This window comes from Mchenga conophoros, linkage group LG4, assembly GCF_057382185.1.
Source record: "Mchenga conophoros isolate Kocher_MC1m ecotype Shallow Benthic linkage group LG4, M_conophoros_male_GT1.1, whole genome shotgun sequence".
NCBI classification, from domain to species: domain Eukaryota; kingdom Metazoa; phylum Chordata; class Actinopteri; order Cichliformes; family Cichlidae; genus Mchenga; species Mchenga conophoros.
In genome coordinates, this window is record NC_140529.1 from 6,343,768 (window position 1) to 6,353,330 (window position 9,563).

The 9,563-nt window shown below is 38.7% G+C and overlaps 1 pseudogene; it reads left to right on the forward strand.

Moving 5' to 3' along the window:
* The first annotated feature begins 661 nt into the window (after window positions 1–661).
* LOC146575406 (uncharacterized) lies at window positions 662–7,597 on the forward strand (annotated as a pseudogene).
* The last annotated feature ends 1,966 nt before the right edge of the window (window positions 7,598–9,563 follow it).

Consider the following 9,563-nt stretch of genomic DNA (forward strand, 5'->3'; position numbering starts at 1 on the left):
CAAAACAAACTCTATGTAATTCTACTACAGCTAACTTATTTTAAGAGGAACACAGCAATGTTTTTGTATCTCTCAAAATAAGTTATGTAAACCTTGATCATCAACTCTTGTGTTTCTTATTGAATTGAATTACCTTTGACTGGATGCTGTAATGTTTGGACTCAGAACTAAAAAACAAGTGACCACCAAATACTCGCCTTATTACCTAATGTTTGGCAGAGAGGCTCGCTATCCTTCCGAAATCCCAGAAGAGTTCATGGTATGTCTTTCTGTCTGTGACAAACTACACGAAAATCCCACACAATGAAACTTTTTTAGTTTTTGAGGCACAGGCAGATCAGTTTCACCGCCATAAAAGCACTACACCACTGAATATTTTTATGGATCGTTCCACCCCTCAATAACAGTTTTCTTCATGTCCAATCAATACACTGAAGCTTTGCCAGAAATACATTGTGTCTTAAAACTTAAGACACTTAATGTCAATTTTTGCAAAGTTGGTGACAAAGTTTTAAGAGCTAACATAAGAAGCCAGCAGAGGAAACTTGAAGCAAACTTTTTAGGGCCTTACATTATTACAGCAATCCAAGGTAAAAGTGCAGATCTTCAGGATTCCAATGGGACAATCATTCCAAAAGTAAATAAGTTAAGCAAAGACAGCATGCCAAGAGTGCCACACCGGGGTTTAAAGAAAACAGCAGCCACATTACTAACAGCACAAGGTCCAGCAGTACCACAAGCTGCAGCAGCTCCAGCATCTGCTCTAGCTTGACAGGCTACAGCAGCACCAGTGGCGGTAGCACCATCACCACCTCCTCCGAGAGCTACACAGGCTACACCACCAATGGCATCACTTACATCACTACCAGTTCAAACACAACATCCATCTCCAGTTCCACAAGGTATAGCAATAACGGTGTCAGATCCAGAGTCAGGAGCAACAGCACAGAAAGAGAACGAACCACCAGAACCAGCCACAAGTGCTACAGCACCAGAACACGCTACAGCTCTACAAACCAAATCCCAAACAGCAGCAGACCCAGCCTCACAGACCATAACAGCAGACCAGGGGTCCGTTCTTCGTACCTCGCTAAGTAAGTTAGCTGGATTTGATTGTTGACGATTTCGCGTGATCTTGGATCGTTCGGTTCTCCGAAGCTCATCCAGGACTTGCTGTCATAGCAACAGAGCCGTAAGCGTAAACCTGCTCAGGAGCAGGTTCACTTTATGTAAACAGGATTAGATCGCGGCCACTCAGGTATGTCCGCTTCATGTATACGAAAGCAACAGCGATATTTTACCACTGTTTCACCATAAATAAATATTATCAATGTAACTAAAGATAATGCAGTACTTGATCCTTTTATTGATTCCATACAGATACATACAGGTCATTTCCTAAAAAAAGGGAAATGTACTATTAATCATTCTATTTCATGTATGTGATTATTACAGATGTAATTCATATTTCAGAGTAGTAATTGTAAATTACTTCGTGTAATCAAGATGAGAGACCACGGCTATAAAAGCGAAGGTGGATTTGGGAAGTCTGTCGCAGCCATGTCCTGTCCGTTTACGCGAGCCACCCATTGCGGAAGGTGCAAGATTGATAAGGAGAGTTTTCAGAATTCAGCGTATATTGCGGGATAGACAGGATCCTTTAGCTCAGCGCGACAGTGTGCTCATAGAGAGATATCGATAACTTGTTGACGAGGGGGTGCAGGACCACCACCTGTCTTTTTTTGCTCTGCCCTTTTCTTGGTTGCTGTTATGAACAAACAAACAGATTATTTCAGGGTCTCTTTTCAAGAGACGAAAAGCAATATAAGTGATAAATATTACCATTCTGTAGAATATTCTTATATTTCACTTTTACTTGTTCCCATGTTCTAGTGGGTCCTGTCGTGGCTCTAATGTGAAAGGGGATATAATGTAATATAATATAATAAATTTACCCTACCGTCTACTGGTGATGGCCAGATCGAGGGGCCGATGGCGCGATATAGCAGCCTCGCTTCTGTCAGTCTGCCCCAGGGCAGCTGTGGCTACAACCGTAGCTGCCTCCACCAGTGTGTGAATGTGAGAGTGAATGAATAGTGGCATTGTAAAGCGCTTTGGGTGCCTTGAAAAGCGCTATATCAATCCACTCCATTATTATTGTTATTATTAAATCACTTACGAGTTTGATTTGTCAGCAACTTTCTGCCAGCCCTCTCTCCTTGCTTTTGCAGCCTTTGCAGTGTTCCCTTGCGTTTTAATTAAACTCTGAAACTCCTGAAATCCCTCAATCAAGAGTTCTTGCTCTGCTGCCGAAAAATACCGAGCGCGCTCCTTCGACATTTTCGCCGACCAATCAGAGGGTTGCCGATCAATGTTTCTACTATCGATGCGTAGCTCCTGTTAAGCCACCCAGTGATCTCACATTACTTCATCCAGCTATACTAATCGTCAACAACAGGTGTGTTCGGAGAACCGGAATAGCGAGCTCAAAGTTAGCGCGATGATTTGATCTTGGATGTGTCATTTGATCTTGGATGTAGTAAGCGAGGTACGAAGAACGGACCCCAGGCCTCAAAGACCACAACAGCAGACCCAGCCTCAAAGACCATGTTAGAGCCAATCTATAGAGAAATATTTTTGATACTGTTTCAGTTATTATGTTACATGTTTAATTTTGTATAATATGTTGTTAGAGAATAAATGCTGCGCGTTTAATTTGTGTCGGGTAAGAAAACATTACAGCGCATGTGTGGTAGCAGGTTAGAGTGAGCCAGGACGGCAATGGAAATGTGCGCTGTAGCAGCAAATAGTTTTTTGACCGTGACATCTTTTGTTTGTATGTACGAGTCAGAAATAAATCTGAACAGCTCACATTAAGAAGTGGAAGAAGTATTTTTTCGAAGCTTGGGACAGAAATTCGCCACTACAGACCACAACAGCAGACCCAGCCTCACAGACCACAACAGCAGACCCAGCCTCACAGACCACAGCTTCAAATGCTACAACCACATAAGCCTCACCTCCACAGATTACAGCCCAGCAATCTACAGCACAAACCATAGAAGCAACAGTTCCACCTGTGACACCAGCCCCAGCAACAGCCTCACAAGCTACCCCTGCACCACCTCCAGCATCACCACCTCAAAGATACACTGAACCTGTTGCAGAGAAATGTAAATAAATATAATATTTTTTAATTTTTTTAAAAAGGACTTTTGTTCCTATGACAGTGTTTGTTTCAGTACTCTGTAGATCATGGCATAGCAAATTTTACACCTTTAACCAGATTTTTTTTAGGTATATTTCTTAAAAGAATCTTTAAATTTAACAATATGTTAATGCTTAAAAAAAAAAAAAAAAAAACCTTCATGGGGCAAAACATTATAGAAAACTTGTAAAAGGATGTAAGCCACGTGTGTAAAATTACACAAATGAAAAAGTGAGTCCTTCAAAACTGAATCTTTCTTTTGTTGTTGTGTAACCCAGAATGTTCATGATTGATATTGTACATCTGATGTACACTAAGAGTGAAAAGTTTGGACACACTTTCATTTTAATGTTGCTTCTTAATTTCCTTGTCTATTTTGTAGATTCATTGTTGATTAGAACTCCAGGCATCAAAACTATGAATGGACACATATGGAGCACTAACCCTAACACAAAGGATGTAGTAAACCAGTATGAAAGAACCAAAAATATTTTTTATATCTTGGATTCTTCAAATTAGCCACTCTTTGCTTTGATCACTGCTTTGCACACTCTAGGCCTTCTGTCAGTGAGCTTCATGGGGTAGTCACCTAAGATGATTGTCACTGCATGAAAAGCATGAACACACAGAAAAACACTGAATGGGAAGGTGTGTCCCTAACTAGTAGTGTATGTTCATCATTTTCTTCTTTTCTAAAATTGCTGTCATATATGCTGCTAGTGACATAGAATGCCCACTACAAGAAGTATATTAATGTTGTGATGATGACTGCCTGCCAGCAACAGTTCGAAAGATCAAATACTCTTTAAGACGCTGCTTTTAACAGCCCAGAAATTGACACTCTATTTTAGAGATGATAAAACTAGTTTTGGAGGAGAAAAATAACATTTTTCCAGAAATGGTTATGTAATAGTAAAGGCCACAGGTGCAAGCCTTGAGCCTGAGTATTTTAAAATATATTCATGTAGCTTCAACTAAACATAATTTAAAAAAAATTGTTGTAATAGGTGTTTCTGCTGGAAAAAAGATTTGATAGGGGGCAAGAGCATTTCTATTTCTATTTTTTCTAAATTCCTTTTCTTTTATTAATATGAATTTATTTAAATTTATTTAAATTTAAACATTGTAAGTGTAACTTTACCCCCAAATAAAAGCAAATTTAAGTGCTCTTTTTTTCCTACAAAATACATTGTTAAACCATGTGCCCATTTTAACAGCATTTTAAAAGTATTTACCCTGAAACACGCCTTTTGTCAGACAACTACATAAGAAATTATGCATTTTAAATTTTGATTTACATTTTGCCCTGCTGACTTATCTCTTTTTCTCATTACTTTTTGTAGATATAATGGATGCCTGGGCTGGAAAGAGTCCTCACATTCTACTCTCAAAAATTGGTGCTTACAAATTATTCTACTGGGATATCCAACAAATTGGTCCGGAGATGGAGTTGGAAAGTGAGGTACAGTGATCTTTACTGACAACAATGCAACTATCAGTGTTTTATTCCTTGACAACAGTTAAAAGTCTATTAATGCATATCTTGCGATCATGGTGAGACAATGCAATCATCATAATTTAGCAAAAGCAGCATTCATTGATTCATTTTCAATGACTGCCATTTGGAAGAGAAAAGCTCCAAGACTCAAGGTAGGTATCTCTAGAAAGAACCTTGTGTGTATTGTTTAAGTACCTCGGATCATATCCACATCCAGATTTAGATTGGATAACAGCTTATGGAGAAAGAATGAATTGAGACTGGGGTTTGTAGATGTGGATAGTTTATTAGACTTGCCAGTTCTGTTTTGTTCTGTGCTTGTCTGGTTTCCTCCTTTTTTATTTTTTGTACACACTCCAATCAATGCTGAGATTTGCAAACATTTGGGCTAATATCTCTTTTGAAATCATCAACACTGCTTCATCTCTTTAATAGGTACCTTTTTATTCTCAAGTGATTCATACGTCACTGTTAAAGAGGCTTAAACATTATTCTGCAGATGGTACAAGGATCGCATTGAAAATGAGTGAAAAATGAACTCCATGTCCAAAAAAATCCTTAGAAAGACCTTTATTAGTCTTGGAGGAAGTAATGTGCAAAACCACTTCTAAAAAATATAAGATAGTTCAGCTTCTTGCACAGGTTAAAGAAATGAGGGGTGAATCATGGCTGTTGCAGAGTACTTTATAAGTGGATGATATATAATATATCATAAATTGCTTTAATAAAAAAGGACTCTAAACAACATGTTATTGCATTTCTTTTTTTTTAATGTCTGAAGTTAATATTTTTATTCTTTTGTTTCAATTTAAGATCAAACCCATGGAGCATGAAGTCATTCTGGGAACTGTAAATGAACATCATCACTGGACGTTAGTGGTAAAAAAAAAAATTGCATTTAAAATATTCATCAAATCAGTTTTATAAGACAAATGCATGGCATACAGATAGTCTTAAGTATTGAATTATTACATGTAATTCTCCACATAATTTTACTGTAGGTCATTTACCCACAAGAAAATTAGTCGCTGTATCTTGATCCACTCGGAGAAACTAAACAAGGTATCCAAAATTGTTTGGAATCAACAAGGTAAGGATAAATGTTGAAATTTATTTTGACCCTTTTTTAAACTCTTTGTTGCTGTTGTTATTTTTGTGTTTATTATGACAATTATAAGTATGATGTCAATCAAAAAAAAATGGTACTCACAATTAAAAAACTAGCAGTAACAGTTTTAAATGTTTGTGTTGGCCTTCTGATATTGTGGTGTTATGGGTTAATTTTGCCTTTAAAGAGAAGTCTCCCCATGTTTCAATGTTTATTTGAGGACCTGATGTCTGTATGAGATGTTTTTACATTAGAAAATAGAGCACGGGGAGAATAATGTTTAGTAGTTGCATAAAGTGTTGTGGAGGTTTAGCAATAAAACATCAGACAAATGTCTAAAATAATTTCACATAGGTTATACATGTGTGAATTTCATCTTTGCTCCTCCTCCACATCTCTTCAAAGTGTACTGTGTAAGTGATTGATTTCTATATCATGGGCCGAAACAGGGGAAAAAAGCACAAGTAATTGTTCACGGAAATGCGTTGTAGACTTTTTAAAAAGTAATGATTTTAACAAAACAGTGTGGTCAGTGTTCCTAACTTGATGTTCAACAGACACTTAAGCTCTCCATACTGTTCGCCTTTTTGTGTCACCAAAATTTTACGATATTAGCCTATTTAGTCATCTTAGAATCTCTTTTTCAGTTTGCTGAAAAGATCTTGCGAAAAGAGTCAATAGACTTTCCGTCTACAAAAAAAGGCCAGAAACACACACAGGCTGCAAATTGCCACCACTCCTCTCCTAGAGACAGGTAACTCATTTTCCACCATTCAGTGTTCAGACATCGTGAATATTTTCATCATGATGGCTGTAGAAACAAACCATATAGTTGTTTGAATGAACTAATAAGTGCAGTAGGTAGTATACTCTATGTGCAATTTTTCACTTTTTAAAACAGATGACTTGACAAACATCTGTCATTTCTGCGGGGAAGAAGAGCATGCAACTGACAACAAATGGGTAATGACATCAAGAAAGACTGCTAAATGTTATGATCAATTCCCATAAATGAAATTTTAACATTGGGATTTTTAATTATTTATTTTTTTACAGATTTAGTGTGAGATGTGTTTGCGGTGGTTCCACCAGCTCTGCGTGAAAAGCCCACCACCAGAAGATGTGTTTATTTGTTTCGCTTGTACATAGTTGACACTAAAGGTCCACAGCTAGTGTTCTTATGGCACACATTGTTGAGAACACATATCTACATATATAGATGTAGATGTTAAATTAAGAAGTCTAAAAAAACAAAATGGTCTCCAAAGTTATTTGTCACGGTTGGACAGTTCTTTCCGGACGACCCTGCTTGTGTTTATGTTTTCTGTGTGTGTGTGTTTGCTTCTCCCTCCCTGGTCCTCGGGGCTGTTTACGGAAGTGCGCGCCATGGGAGAGGCGTGTCCTGGCGACTGTCGTCATTGGGAGTCCCTCTTCGCTGTTGCCGGCCCACCTGCAGCTGATTACCTGACCAGCGGTTGGTAATCATTCCTCCAGGCTAGAAAGGGGTATTTAACCTGGACTCGCGGCGACAGTCGACATGGGATTATTACTCCGAACTGGTATAGTCTGTGCGATCAGTGTGAGCTTGTTATTCGGCTAGCGTGTGGCTAACGGTGGATTTTCCTTCTTCCTCCAGGAGGGGCAAGCGGAGAAGCGAGTTGGGGAGCACACACACTAAGGGAGTTACAACATGGAACGCACTGGGAGCAAGGGACGAGCATGATTGGAAAATTGCACTTTTGAGTGAATTGTAGGACTTGTCTGTCTGTTTCACTGTAAATAAACGCACTGTGTTTCTGTGAAGAAGAACCGCGCCTGGGTCCCTCTTTTCCGTGACATTATTGTAGTTATTAGCTATATGACTTATTTTGCAAATATACCCTTTGTGATAGCAACGCCAATATGGATGGGGGGGGGGCACACATTTTGGCAGCCAATGCCACACAGCCTGATAAAATCTGTATCCCTCCATAACTTTTTCTGTGAAGAAGAAATCCTCTCCAAAGTTACTGTACTTATTGGTTATACTGTGATTGATTTTGCAAATAAACTCCTTCGTGATAGCTTCGCTACAAAGTGTAAACTGAGTGTAAATTCACCGGAGAGCGACGTGTTTCCATAATCGCGTCTGGTTTTACAGTATTATAGTATCAAAGTCTTTTTCTAGACAAAGTATTCCCAGCAGGTTATTTCAGTGTACAGTTTAAGGTAAATTGTCTTCCACACGGCACATTACAATGTCACGAAACTATGAAATTAATAGAGTCTGCTGTTTTCCAGCTTTTACTCTTTATTGCGTCGACTGCAGATCAGTGACAAGTAGCGTACAGAACGGAGCTGGGCAAGTGGCTCCTCCTACTTTGCGCGTTCTCGTAGATGGGGAAACAATTTTTGCCGGGGGTAACTACTTTGGCACAACACCGGCTCGCGTCGTTCACGTCAAAGATCCGGTCTATTTCGTTCGCGACCGACACATCACTAGTGTAGAATGACTCAAACTCTCTGAAATGTTTCTGTCAACGCATTTTGGGCAGTTTGTCCAAGTAGAGTTACCTTCGCACATACGCAAATGGGCAGTTGATGTGGTAGTGACGCAGCTGAGCCAATCAACTATGCAAGATGATAAACGCACATTTGCCATCTAGATAGGAAAAAGTATTATGCACATTGTGCAAGAAGGAATTTTCTTTTCACCAAAGCACTTCCAGCATAAACTATCACATTGACGTGAAGCATACGTTAGTCGGGGATGCTGCTAGGACTTTGGCTAACGCATCACCCAACTTGCGACAAATTACTCACGAAGCATCAAGGACTCAGTAAGTCAGCCTCGAACATATTGATTGGCACAATGCCAAGTGGATTGCAACAAACTGCTGAGCTGTTAATATCGTTGAGAACACGCGCTTTACAGAGCTTTGATTCCTCATCTCAAAGACTTTAAGTGCCTCCTCGAGAGTGACAGAGAGGAGTGGATAAATGTTTACAGAGTTTTCTGTTAACATGAATGTTCAAGATGTTCAATAAACGCGTTAAGTGTGTATATTTCCCCTTTTTTCTCGAATCCGTTTGCTCATGCAAGATGAAATGCTATTAATATAAATAAAAAAAATTAATGATATTTAATTGTGATTAATCAAAAGTAATCCACATTAACCCTGTGATGAATCAGATTGAACATTTTAATTGTTTGAGAGCACTAATATATATTATATATTAGTGTACTATTAGTATGTAGGTTTAGCTTGATTACACCCAACACTGATGAGGCTGAAGTGCTAATCAGTGAAATCATGAACACAGAAAAGTAGTGTCAGCTTGAGATCCACCATCCAGCAACATTTGGAAAGTGTCAGATTGGCAACAGCTTCAAGAAGGCTGATTTCTTTTTTGTCTTTATTTTGATAAGTTTATTTGCCACATAATGCTTTGGACACGTCAGATCTGTGTTGAGAGGACTCAGAAGTACAACACAAAAGCAAAGCTTTTAAAGCCGAAAAAGGGCCTTTATTTGCAAAAATACATTGCAGGTCTATATATATCTATATCTATATCTACTATATCTATCTATCTATATCTATCTATATATATATCTATATATATCTATCTATCTATAGATATAGATATATATATATATATATATCTCTATAAACACCCAGCACGCCCCTGCGGGCGGTTTATCCTCCAAGCTCGGGTCCTCTACCAGAGGCCTGGGAGCTTGAGGGTCCTGCGCAGTATCTTAGCTGTTC